Below are 13513 nucleotides of genomic sequence, written 5' to 3'. Positions count from 1 at the left end.
CGAAACTTTCCCGGTGGCCGAAACTCCTCCGGACCATTCCGGAACTCCTCGTGACGTCCGGGATCTCATCCGGGACTCCGAACAACTTTCGGGTTTCCGCATACTAATATCTCGACAACCCTAGCGTCACCGAACCTTAAGTGCGTAGACCATACGGGTTCGGGAGACATGCAGACATGACCGAGACGCCTCTCTGGTCAATAACCAACAGCGGGATCTGGATACCCATGTTGGCTCCCACATGTTCCACGATGATCTCATCGGATGAACCACGATGTCGAGGATTCAATCAATCCCGTATACAATTCCCTTTGTCAATCGGTACGTTACATGCCCGAGATTCGATCGTCGGTATCCCAATACCTTGTTCAATCTCGTTACCGGCAAGTCACTTTACTCGTACCGTAATGCATGATCCCGTGGCTAACTCCTTAGTCACATTGAGCTCAATATGATGATGCATTACCGAGTGGGCCCAGAGATACCTCTCCGTCATACGGAGTGACAAATCCCAGTCTCGATCCGTGTCAACCCAACAGACACTTTCAGAGATACCCGTAGTGTACCTTTATAGTCACCCAGTTACGTTGTGACGTTGGGTACACCCAAAGCACTCCTACGGTATCCGGGAGTTACACGATCTCATGGTCTAAGGAAAAGATACTTGACATTGGAAAAGCTCTAGCACTAACTACACGATCTTTTATGCTATGCTTAGGATTGGGTCTTGTCCATCACATCATTCTCCTAATGATGTGATCCCGTTATCAATGACATCCAATGTCCATAGTCAGGAAACCATGACTATCTGTTGATCAACGAGCTAGTCAACTAGAGGCTTACTAGGGACACGTTGTGGTCTATATATTCACACATGTATTACGATTTCCGGATAACACAATTATAGCATGAACAATAGACAATTATCATGAATAAAGAAATATAATAATAACCATTTATTATTGCCTCTAGGGCATATTTCCAACAGTCTCCCACTTGCACTAGAGTCAATAATCTAGTTACATTGTGATGAATCGAACACCCATAGCGTTCTGGTGTTGATCATGTTTTGCTCTAGGGAGAGGTTTAGTTAACGGATCTGCTACATTCAGGTCCGTATGTACTTTACAAATATCTATGCCTCCATTTTGAACACTTTCACGAATGGAGTTGAAGCGACGCTTGATATGCCTGGTCTTCCTGTGAAACCTGGGCTCCTTGGCAAGGGCAATAGCTCTAGTGTTCTCACAGAAGAGAGTCATCGGGCCCGACGCATTGGGAATCACCCCTAGGTCGGTAATGAACTCCTTCATCCAGATTGCTTCTTGCGCTGCCTCCGAGGCTGCCATGTACTCCGCTTCACATGTAGATCCCGCCACGACGCTTTGCTTGCAACTGCACCAGCTTACTGCCCCTCCATTCAAAATATACACGTATCCGGTTTGTGACTTCGAGTCATCCAGATCTGTGTCGAAGCTAGCATCGACGTAACCCTTTACGACGAGCTCTTCGTCACCTCCATAAACGAGAAACATATCCTTAGTCCTCTTCAGGTACTTCAGGATATTCTTGACCACTGTCCAGTGTTCCATGCCGGGATTACTTTGGTACCTTCCTACCAAACTTACGGCAAGGTTTACATCAGGTCTGGTACACAGCATGGCATACATAATAGACCCTATGGCCGAGGCATAGGGGATGACACTCATCTTTTCTCTATCTTCTGCCGTGGTCGGGCATTGAGCCGTGCTCAATTGCACACCTTGCAATACAGGCAAGAACCCCTTCTTGGACTGATCCATATTGAACTTCTTCAATATCTTGTCAAGGTACGTACTCTGTGAAAGACCAATGAGGCGTCTTGATCTATCTCTATAGATCTTGATGCCTAATATATAAGCAGCTTCTCCAAGGTCCTTCATTGAAAAACACTTATTCAAATAGGCCTTTATACTTTCCAAGAATTCTATATCATTTCCCATCAATAGTATGTCATCCACATATAATAAGAGAAATGCTACAGAGCTCCCACTCACTTTCTTGTAAACACAGGCTTCTCCATAAGTCTGTGTAAACCCAAACGCTTTGATCATCTCATCAAAACGAATGTTCCAACTCCGAGATGCTTGCACCAGCCCATAGATGGAGCGCTGGAGCTTGCATACCTTGTTAGCATTCTTAGGATCGACAAAACCTTCCGGCTGCATCATATACAATTCTTCCTTAAGAAAGCCGTTAAGGAATGCCGTTTTGACGTCCATTTGCCATATCTCATAATCATAGAATGCGGCAATTGCTAACATGATTCGGACGGACTTCAGCTTCGCTACGGGTGAGAAAGTCTCATCGTAGTCAACCCCTTGAACTTGTCGATAACCCTTAGCGACAAGTCGAGCCTTATAGATGGTCACATTACCATCCGCGTCTGTCTTCTTCTTAAAGATCCATTTATTTTCTATGGCTCGCCGATCATCGGGCAAGTCAGTCAAAGTCCATACTTCGTTTTCATACATGGATCCTATCTCGGATTTCATGGCTTCTAGCCATTTGTCGGAATCCGGGCCCGCCATCGCTTCTTCATAGTTCGAAGGTTCACCGTTGTCTAACAACATGATTTCCAGGACAGGGTTGCCGTACCACTCTGGTGCGGAACGTGTCCTTGTGGACCTACGAAGTTCAGCAGTAACTTGATCCGAAGCTTCATGATCATCATCATTAACTTCCTCCCCAGTCGGTGTAGGCACCACAGGAACATCTTCCCGCGCTGCGCTACTTTCCGGTTCGGAAGGGGTGACTATCACCTCATCAAGTTCCACTTTCCTCCCACTTAATTCTTTCGAGAGAAACTCTTTCTCCAGAAAGGACCCGTTCTTGGCAACAAAGATCTTGCCTTCGGATCTGAGGTAGAAGGTATACCCAATGGTTTCCTTAGGGTATCCTATGAAGACGCATTTTTCCGACTTGGGTTCGAGCTTTTCAGGTTGAAGTTTCTTGACATAAGCATCGCATCCCCAAACTTTTAGAAACGACAGCTTAGGTTTCTTCCCAAACCATAATTCATACGGTGTCGTCTCAACGGATTTCGACGGAGCCCTATTTAAAGTGAATGCGGCAGTCTCTAAAGCATAGCCCCAAAATGAGAGCGGTAGATCGGTAAGAGACATCATAGATCGCACCATATCCAATAGAGTGCGATTACGACGTTCGGACACACCGTTTCGCTGAGGTGTTCCAGGCGGCGTGAGTTGTGAAACGATTCCACATTTCCTTAAGTGCGTACCAAATTCGTGACTTAAATATTCTCCACCACGATCTGATCGTAAGAACTTTATTTTCCTGTCACGTTGATTCTCAACCTCACTCTGAAATTCCTTGAACTTTTCAAAGGTTTCAGACTTGTGTTTCATTAGGTAGACATACCCATATCTACTTAAGTCATCAGTGAGAGTGAGAACATAACGATATCCTCCGCGAGCCTCAACACTCATTGGACCGCACACATCGGTATGTATGATTTCCAATAAGTTGGTTGCTCGCTCCATTGTTCCGGAGAACGGAGTCTTGGTCATCTTACCCATGAGGCATGGTTCGCACGTGTCAAATGATTCGTAATCAAGAGACTCCAAAAGTCCATCTGCATGGAGCTTCTTCATGCGCTTGACACCAATGTGACCAAGGCGGCAGTGCCACAAGTATGTGGGACTATCGTTATCAACTTTACATCTTTTGGTATTCACACTATGAATATGTGTAACATCACGTTCGAGATTCATCAAGAATAAACCATTGACCAGCGGGGCATGACCATAAAACATATCTCTCATATAAATAGAACAACCATTATTCTCGGATTTAAATGAGTAGCCATCTCGAATTAAACGAGATCCAGATACAATGTTCATGCTCAAAGCTGGCACTAAATAACAATTATTGAGGTTTAAAACTAATCCCGTAGGTAAATGTAGAGGCAGCGTGCCGACGGCGATCACATCGACCTTGGAACCATTCCCGACGCGCATCGTCACCTCGTCCTTTGCCAGTCTCCGCTTATTCCGTAGTTCCTGTTTTGAGTTACAAATATGAGCAACCGCACCGGTATCAAATACCCAGGAGCTACTACGAGTACTGGTAAGGTACACATCAATTACATGTATATCACATATACCTTTGGTGTTGCCGGCCTTCTTGTCCGCTAAGTATTTGGGGCAGTTCCGCTTCCAGTGACCACTTCCCTTGCAATAAAAGCACTCAGTCTCAGGCTTGGGTCCATTCTTCGACTTCTTCCCGGCAACTGGCTTACCGGGCGCGGCAACTCCCTTGCCGTCCTTCTTGAAGTTCTTCTTACCCTTGCCTTTCTTGAACTTAGTGGTTTTATTCACCATCAACACTTGATGTTCCTTTCTGATCTCCACCTCCGCTGATTTCAGCATTGAATATACCTCAGGAATGGTCTTTTCCATCCCCTGCATATTGAAGTTCATCACAAAGCTCTTGTAGCTTGGTGGAAGCGACTGAAGGATTCTGTCAATGACCGCGTCATCCGGGAGATTAACTCCCAGCTGAGACAAGCGGTTGTGTAACCCAGACATTCTGAGTATGTGCTCACTAACAGAACTATTTTCCTCCATTTTACAGCTGAAGAACTTGTCGGAGACTTCATATCTCTCGACCCGGGCATGAGCTTGGAAAACCATTTTCAGCTCTTCGAACATCTCATATGCTCCATGTTTCTCAAAACGCTTTTGGAGACCCGGTTCTAAGCTGTAAAGCATGCCGCACTGAACGAGGGAGTAATCATCAGCACGTGATTGCCAAGCGTTCATAACGTCTTGGTTCTCTGGGATGGGTGCTTCACCTAGCGGTGCTTCTAGGACATAATCTTTCTTGGCAGCTATGAGGATGATCCTCAGGTTCCGGACCCAGTCCGTATAGTTGCTGCCATCATCTTTCAGCTTGGTTTTCTCTAGGAACGCGTTGAAGTTGAGGACAACGTGGGCCATTTGATCTACAAGACATATTGTAAAGATTTTAGACTAAGTTCATGATAATTAAGTTCATCTAATCAAATTATTCAATGAACTCCCACTCAGATAGACATCCCTCTAGTCATCTAAGTGAAACATGATCCGAGTTAACTAGGCCGTGTCCGATCATCACGTGAGACGGACTAGTCAAGATCGGTGAACATCTCCATGTTGATCGTATCTTCTATACGACTCATGCTCGACCTTTCGGTCCTCCGTGTTCCGAGGCCATGTCTGTACATGCTAGGCTCGTCAAGTCAACCTAAGTGTATTGCGTGTGTTCCGAGGCCATGTCTGTACATGCTAGGCTCGTCAACACCCGTTGTATGCGAACGTTAGAATCTATCACACCCGATCATCACGTGGTGCTTCGAAACAACGAACCTTCGCAACGGTGCACAGTTAGGGGGAACACTTTCTTGAAATTATTATAAGGGATCATCTTACTTACTACCGTCGTTCTAAGCAAATAAGATGCAAAACATGATAAACATCACATGCAATCAAATAGTGACATGATATGGCCAATATCATTTTGCTCCTTTGATCTCCATCTTCGGGGCACCATGATCATCTTCGTCACCGGCATGACACCATGATCTCCATCATTGTGTCTTCATGAAGTTGTCACGCCAACGATTACTTCTACTTCTATGGCTAACGCGTTTAGCAATAAAGTAAAGTAATTTACATGGCGTTATTCAATGACACGCAGGTCATACAAAAATAAAGACAACTCCTATGGCTCCTGCCGGTTGTCATACTCATCGACATGCAAGTCGTGATTCCTATTACAAGAATATGATCAATCTCATACATCACATATATCATTCATCACATCTTCTGTCCATATCACATCACATAGCACATGCTGCAAAAACAAGTTAGACGTCCTCTAATTGTTGTTGCAAGTTTTTACGTGGCTTGTATAGGTTTCTAGCAAGAACGTTTGTTACCTACGTAAAACCACAACGTGATATGCCAATTTCTATTTACCCTTCATAAGGACCCTTTTCATCGAATCCGTTCCGACTAAAGTGGGAGAGACAGACACCCGCTAGCGACCTTATGCAACTAGTGCATGTCAGTCGGTGGAACCCGTCTCACGTAAGCGTACGTGTAAGGTCGGTCCGGGCCGCTTCATCCCACAATACCGCCGAAACAAGATAAGACTAGTAGTGGCAAGAAGAATTGGCAACATCTATGCCCACAACTGCTTTGTGTTCTACTCGTGCATAGTAACTACGCATAGGCCTGCCTCATGATGCCACTGTTGGGGATCGTAGCAGAATTTTAAAATTTCCTACGCATCACCAAGATCCATCTATGGAGTATACTAGCAACGAGGGGAAAGGAGTGCATCTACATACCCTTGTAGATCGCGAGCGGAAGCGTTCTAATGAACGGGGTTGATGGAGTCGTACTCGCCGTGATCCAAATCACCGATGACCGAGTGCCGAACGGACGGCACCTCCGCGTTCAACACACGTATGGAGCAGCGACGTCTCCTCCTTATTGATCCAGCAAGGGGGAAGGAGAGGTTGACGGAGATCCAGCAGCACGATGGCGTGGTGGTGGAAGTAGCGGGATCCCGGCAGGGCTTCGCCAAGCGCAAGCGGGAGGGAGAGGTGTTGCAGGGGGAGAGGGAGGCGCCAAGGGCTAGGGTACATCAGCCTTCCCTCCCCCCTTTATATAGGCCCCCTGGAGGGGGGGCGCTGGCCCTGGAACCCATCTACAAGGGGGGCAGCGGCCAGGGGGGGAAACTTCCCCCCAAGTCAAGTGGGGCTCCCCCCACCCCCAGGGTTTCCAACCCTAGGCGCAGGGGGAGGCCCATGGGGGGCGCCCCAGCCCACTAAGGGCTGGTTCCCTTCCCACTTCAGCCCATGGGGCCCTCCGGGATAGGTGGCCCCACCCGGTGGACCCCCGGGACCCTTCCGGTGGTCCCGGTACAATACCGATAACCCCCGAAACTTTCCCGGTGGCCGAAACTGGACTTCCTATATATAATTCTTCACCTCCGGACCATTCCGGAACTCCTCGTGATGTCCGGGATCTCATCCGGGACTCCGAACAACTTTCGGGTTTCCGCATACTAATATCTCTACAACCCTAGCGTCACCGAACCTTAAGTGTGTAGACCCTACGGGTTCGGGAGACATGCAGACATGACCGAGACGCCTCTCCGGTCAATAACCAACAGCGGGATCTGGATACCCATGTTGGCTCCCACATGTTCCACGATGATCTCATCGGATGAACCACGATGTCGAGGATTCAATCAATCCTGTATACAATTACCTTTGTCAATCGGTACGTTACTTGCCCGAGATTCGATCGTCGGTATCCCAATACCTTGTTCAATCTCGTTACCGGTAAGTCACTTTACTCGTACCGTAATGCATGATCCCGTGGCTAACTCCTTAGTCACATTGAGCTCATTATGATGATGCATTACCGAGTGGGCCCAGAGATACCTCTCCGTCATACGGAGTGACAAATCCCAGTCTCGATCCGTGTCAACCCAACAGACACTTTCAGAGATACCCGTAGTGTACCTTTATAGTCACCCAGTTACGTTGTGATGTTGGGTACACCCAAAGCACTCCTACGGTATCCGGGAGTTACACGATCTCATGGTCTAAGGAAAAGATACTTGACATTGGAAAAGCTCTAGCAAACGAACTACATGATCTTTTATGCTATGCTTAGGATTGGGTCTTGTCCATCACATCATTCTCCTAATGATGTGATCCCGTTATCAATGACATCCAATGTCCATAGTCAGGAAACCATGACTATCTGTTGATCAACGAGCTAGTCAACTAGAGGCTTACTAGGGACACGTTGTGGTCTATATATTCACACATGTATTACGATTTCCGGATAACACAATTATAGCATGAACAATAGACAATTATCATGAACAAAGAAATATAATAATAACCATTTATTATTGCCTCTAGGGCATATTTCCAACAGTTTTGCGCCCCTGAAGATGAAGCTTGGGCGGCTCAAGCGCGATTGCAACGATATGGGTATGCTGATGGCGGCTCTGGTCAAGTACGCCGACTCTGATAGTACCAAGGATCCCGCGTCTGATGAGGAAAAGACAGGGAAGGGAAAGAAGAATGGCAACGGCAAGGGCCCTCAGCATAACCCGGCGAATCAGGGAGGTAATAAGCGTAAGGCTGATGATGGTATGGAGTTTGTGGCCAGCACCAACACGCAGGGTAACAATCTCCGACGTAAGGGGAGACAGCCTCCCCGGTCTGGCGGGTCAGGCCCGACGCTTGAGAAGTTGTTAAATGAGCCCTGCCCAAGGCATGGCTCTAGGGAGAAGCCGGCCACTCATCTATGGAAAGACTGCGCGATCATGAAAGCTTTCAAGAATTCCAACATGTTCAACGGTAACAATGGGCGGGGCGGCGGCTCAGGTGGTGGCAGCTTTCATGGCCCGGGCGGCGGTTCAAATTCCAATTTTCAGAATTCTCAAGGTAATCAAGGTGGTTTTAACCAGCAATCTGGCCAGGGTAATCAGCAGCAGCAGCAGGGGGGATACCAAACCCATCCAAAGGAGCTCAACAGTGGACAGTATCATGTGTTTACAACCAGTTTGTGCAAGCGAGACCAGAAGCTTCATAAGAGGGCCCTGAATGCTGTTGAGCAGGCAGTTCCACGTTACTTGCGATGGTCTGAACAGCCGATTGTATGGAGTAGGGAAGATCACCCTCCCCGGGTTGATAATCCAGGTCACCTGGCCTTGGTAGTGGCTCCTCAAGTTGGTGGGTATAAATTCACTAAGGTACTCATGGATGGAGGCAGTAGCATCAACATCCTCTATTATGAGACCTTCCGTCGTATGGGATTAACTGATAAAAACCTCAACCAGTCCAATACTGTTTCCATGGTGTGGTGCCCGGTAAGTCAGCGTATCCAGTTGGTAAGATCGAGCTGGAAGTAGCCTTTGGAGATGAGTACTACAGGGCGGAAAACTGACTTTTGAGGTGGTCAAAATAAGAAGCCCGTACCATGCTTTATTTGGGCGGCCGGCTTACGCCAAGTTCATGGCACGGCCGTGTTACGTATATTTGCAGCTCAAGATGCCGGGTCACAATGGGACCATTACGGTTCATGGCAGCCGAAAGATAGCCTTGGAGTGCGAGGAAGGTGACGCTGCTTACGCTGAATCTGTTTGTGCGACAGAGGAATTAAAGTTTTACAAGGATAATGTTGACCCGGCAGATATGACGTCTTTGAAAAAGCCGACCACGGAGCATGAGCCGGTAATGAAATTTAAGTCGGCCGATGAGACTAAGCTTATTGACTTTGTGCCAGGCGACTCATCTAAGCAGTTCAGCATCAGTGCCAATCTGGATCCTAAATAGGAAAGCGCGCTCATCGAGTTCATCCGTGAGAACCGGGACATCTTTGCATGGAAACCTTCTGACATGCCGGGTGTACCGAGAGAACTCGCTGAGCACACTCTTAATATTGATCCAAAATTTAAGCCAATCAAGCAATTTCTCCGGCGGTTTAATGAGGAGAGGCGGAAAGCCATTGGTGAGGAAGTGGCCCGGCTCTTGGCGGCCGGGTTCATCGTTGAAGTCTTTCATCCAGAATGGCTAGCTAACCCGGTGCTCGTGCTCAATAAGAACGGCACCTGGCGTATGTGTGTGGATTATGCGGATTTAAACAAGGCTTGTCCGGCTGATCCTTTTGCTCTCCCCCGTATTGGTCAAATTATTGATGCTACGGCGGGTTGTGAGCGTTTAAGTTTTTTGGACGCTTACTCTGGATACCATCAGATCAAAATGGCAGTTAAGGACCAAGAGAAGACGGCGTTCATTACCCCTTTTGGAGCCTTCTGTTATGTGTCTATGCCGTTTGGGCTCAAGAGCGCCCAGGCGACTTATCAGCGGTGCGTACAGAATTGTCTTCATAATCAGATTGGGCGCAACGTTCATGCCTATGTGGATGATATTGTGGTAAAATCCAGAGAGAAGGAGACCTTGATAGATGATCTGAGGGAGACCTTTGGTAATCTCCGGGTCTACAATATGATGCTTAACCCGGCCAAGTGTGTCTTCGGTGTTCCTACAGGCAAGCTCTTGGGTTTTCTGGTTTCTCATAGAGGCATTGAAGCTAACTCGGAGAAGATCAAGGCAATCACCTCTCTGTCTAAGCCGGCGTGTATAAATGACGTCCAGCGTCTGGCAAGTCGGATCGCTGCTTTAAGTCGATTTATAAGCCGGTTGGGTGAAAAGGCCATACCGCTGTATCAGATGATGAAGAAAACAGATGACTTTGTCTGGAGTGATGCTGCCAACACCGCTTTTGAGGATTTGAAAAGACAGTTAGCTGAACCGCTAGTTCTTGCAGCTCCTGTTGATAAGGAGCCCTTATTATTGTATGTAGCTGCTAACACACGAGCCGTCAGTGTGGCCATCGTGTTCAGCGGCCAGTTTACTACGTCAGCGAAGTACTTATTGAGTCCAAGCAACGGTATCCACATTGGCAGAAGCTTGTTTATGGGGTATTCATGGCAAGTCGGAAGCTTAAGCAATATTTCCAGGGCCACCCTATCATTGTGGTTAGTTCTGCTCCTTTAGGAGATATCATCCAAAACAGAGAAGCCACAGGAAGAGTCGCTAAGTGGGCCATTGAACTTGGGTCTCATGATCTAAAGTATGTGCCACGCACAGCTATCAAATCACAAGCATTGGTAGATTTCATCAACGATTGGACAGAGCTGCAGATGCCTGAAGAGAAACCGGATAACACATACTGGACTATTCACTTCGACGGATCCAGGCAATTGGAGGGCTCAGGGGCTGGAGTCATGTTAGCTTGCCCTCGAGGTGACAAATTTTGTTATGTACTACGGTTGATGTTTCCCTGTACTAACAATGCAGCTGAGTACGAGGCCTTGCTCCATGGTCTTTGGATGGCTAAGGAGATGAGCTTAAGCCGGGTGAGGTGCTTTGGCGACTCCGATTTGGTGGCCCAACAAGTATCAGGCAGGTGGGATTCCAAGGACCCCCTCATGGCGGCTTATCGCCGTGAAGTTGATGCCATTGCCGGACATTTTCAGGGTTACCAAGTAGAGCACATTGACCGCAGAAAGAACGAGGCGGCTGATGCCTTAAGCCGGCTGGGCTCTCAGCGAAAGACGGTGCCGCCTAATACTTTCTTGGATATTCTGCATAACCCTTCTGTCAAGTTACCTACAGAGGAATACTTGGCTGTTCCAGACCCTGAAGCACAGTTGGTGGCGGCTCTTCATGTTATCCCAGATTGGATAGTGCCATACTTGGCTTACATGACCTGGGGAGAATTGCCTGAGGATGAAATTTTGGCCAGACAAATAACCCGGCGGTCTAAGTCAATGATAATTGCCAATGGCGAGTTGCATCATCGCAGTGTCACTGGGGCTTTTCAGCGTTGTGTCTCCCCTGAGGAAGGGCAAGAAATTTTGCGAGAGATTCACGAGGGGGATTGTGGCCATCATGCCGGCTGAAAATCCCTTGTGGCTAAAGCTTTTCGTCACGGTTTTTATTGGCTGACGGCTCATGCTGATGCAGAGGACTTAGTCAGTAAATGTGACGGTTGTCAGAAGTTCTCAAGACGTGCTCACGTGCCGGCTCAAGAGTTGAGGATGATTCCAATCACTTGGCCGTTTGCAGCCTGGGGGCTTGATATGGTTGGACCTTTCAAAAGGTCCAAGGATAAGAAGACCCACCTCTTGGTGGCGGTTGACAAGTTCACAAAGTGGGTTGAGGCAGAGCCAGTTAGTAAGTGTGATGCGGCCACGGCGGTTCAGTTCATGAAAAAGGTGATATTTCGCTTTGGTTTTCCACACAGCATTATAACTGACAATGGTACCAATCTATCTAAAGGCGCCATGGAAGAATTTTGTCAACAAGAGCATATTCGACTTGATGTTTCATCAGTGGCTCACCCCCAATCCAATGGTCAAGCTGAGAGAGCCAATCAGGAAATTTTGGAAGGCATCAAGCCCCGGCTTTTGGTCCCTTTGCAGCGGACGCCGGGTTGTTGGGTGGAGGAGTTACCCTCTGTGATATGGAGCATCAATACTACTCCTAATAGGTCTACGGGTTATACGCCTTTCTTCATGGTTTACGGAGCCGAGGCGGTTCTCCCTAGCTAGCGACATCCGTCATGACTCGCCTCGTGTGGCGGCTTATGTTGAGACGGACAATGAACAAGCGCGTCAGGATGCTCTTGACTTGTTGGATGAACAGCGTGATATAGCAGCAGCTCGCTCGGCGATTTACCAACAAGACCTGCGCCGCTATGACAGCCGCCGGGTTAAGTCCAGAACCTTTCAGGAAGGTGACTTGGTGCTCCGGCTCATCCAGGATCAAACAGATGCACACAAGTTATCCCCACCTTGGGAAGGGCCCTTTGTGGTCAGCAAGAACTTGCACAACGGGTCATACTACCTCATCGATGTTCGAGAGCACAAAGATTCACGTAAGTCGGAGGAGGAGACCCGCTCAGCTTTGGCCTTATTACACTTGAGCCACCGGCTCTCATAATGTACATACTTCCGTGACAATGTATATATTATGATAAATAATAAAGCAGGACCTCTGTCCTTTTCCCCCTCAAAGGTAACAGGTGTCATTGTTATTTCCGTTATGATCTCACATGGTCACTTGGGGGCTGATCCGGCTTACGATCGTATTCGAATCCAGCCGTTAAAAATTATGATCACTAGGGGGCTTCCTGTTCAAACATAGGTCGTATTCGAACCAAAGAGAACATAGCTGTCGATACCCTCTTGATCGGCACACCGCCGAGCTCATTGGGGAGTTTTCTTGGTCATATTTGAACCATAGCTCAACCCCCTTTTGAGAACCGACGTGGATCGTATTTGAATCAGCGTCGTTAAACAACTCTCAAGGTCATTAGGGGGCTTCCTGTTCAAACATAGGTCGTATTCGAACCAAAGAGAACATAGCTGTCGGTACCCTCTTGATCGGCAACGCCAAAGCCACTGGGGGCTATATGATCGTATTCGAATCTTAGCTTAACCCCTTTGGGATGGTTTTTTGGTCGTATTCGAACCAGAGGCCTTAAGGTTTTTTGAAATTTCTTCTTGCAAACAATTTTTTGGATTTTACTTGACGTTCTTTTTTATCATATCTAAAGTGATTCACGGGTGGTTTTTATTCCACCGGCTTAACCCTTGATCAATAACGTTAATAGCACATAATAAATATCATATGTGCTGGTAAACCGGGGTTGGGTTCTCAACCTCATTGTTCGGATCGCATAAACCGGCAGCATAATTGAAGGATCACAGGCGGTAAGCCGCCAAGGTATTTGTGATTTGTTCTATATGCAGGACAATTAAAGCAAGGAAAGCAGAGGATCAGTATAATACGGGTGAATATAAGATGGCGGATTAAGAAGTGTTGAGCGCCACACAAATGCACAATGGCACGACAAAATTAAGTATTTTC

The sequence above is a fragment of the Triticum aestivum genome, chromosome 5D (assembly GCF_018294505.1).
Source record: "Triticum aestivum cultivar Chinese Spring chromosome 5D, IWGSC CS RefSeq v2.1, whole genome shotgun sequence".
NCBI classification, from domain to species: Eukaryota; Viridiplantae; Streptophyta; class Magnoliopsida; order Poales; family Poaceae; genus Triticum; species Triticum aestivum.
The sequence above is the reverse complement of the archived record's forward strand: the minus strand, read 5'-3'. Positions refer to the sequence as shown.